The sequence below is a fragment of the Bison bison genome, unplaced genomic scaffold (genome assembly GCF_000754665.1).
Source record: "Bison bison bison isolate TAMUID 2011002044 unplaced genomic scaffold, Bison_UMD1.0 scf7180017864037, whole genome shotgun sequence".
In the NCBI taxonomy this organism is placed as follows: Eukaryota; Metazoa; Chordata; class Mammalia; order Artiodactyla; family Bovidae; genus Bison; species Bison bison.
In genome coordinates this window covers 6,026,349-6,026,851 of record NW_011494609.1, presented here as the reverse complement: position 1 = coordinate 6,026,851, position 503 = coordinate 6,026,349, and the positions used below count along the sequence as shown (strand labels likewise).

General features: G+C 73.8%; 1 protein-coding gene across 6 annotated transcripts in view; it reads right to left on the bottom strand.

Moving 5' to 3' along the window:
• Positions 1-152, bottom strand: part of SLC19A1 (solute carrier family 19 (folate transporter), member 1) — a 25,285-nt gene extending 25,133 nt beyond the window's left edge. For 4 of the 6 annotated variants that reach the window (XM_010834871.1, XM_010834873.1, XM_010834876.1 and 1 more), the window contains exon 1: positions 113-144. The gene's annotated coding sequence lies outside the window, so the exon portion shown is untranslated. Of the gene's footprint in view, positions 1-112 lie in introns of all 6 variants that reach the window. The other 2 variants (XM_010834872.1, XM_010834874.1) reach the window with 2 other exon arrangements.
• Positions 153-503: the final 351 nt, after the last annotated feature.

Below are 503 nucleotides of genomic sequence, written 5' to 3'. Positions count from 1 at the left end.
CCCCAAAGCCCGGCCTGCGCGCACTCCGGCATTGGGAGCGTGTGACCCGCGCGCGCTCCCTGCAGCCCGGCCTGCACCTTCACAACCTTCCCGGACCACGCAGCCCCAGTACCTGCTCGCTCGCGGCCTCCGGGCTAGGGGCGGAGGACCACAGTGCCCACAATGCCCCGCGGCCGCTCGCTTCCGCTAGGCTGGGGAGGGACGCGCCTGGCCCTGCCCCGCCACGCGTTGCCGGGACACACTGCAAGGGCTCCGACACGCCCCGCCACAGTCTCACCCAAGGTCCGAACCCAGCGGGCTCAGAAGTCCCGCGCGCACGACCCGCGGCAATTCGGAACGCAACCCCTACTCAGCCCACCCAGTCGCCGCCCCCTGGTCACGCGCCCCTGGTCGCCCAGGGCTGGCTACTCCCCGTGCCTCCACCCCGCCCCCGGCGCCCACCCCGGACCTCCTCGCGCGCAGTTCGCGCGTTCTTCGTGCCTACCCACCCAGCGCCGGACTCC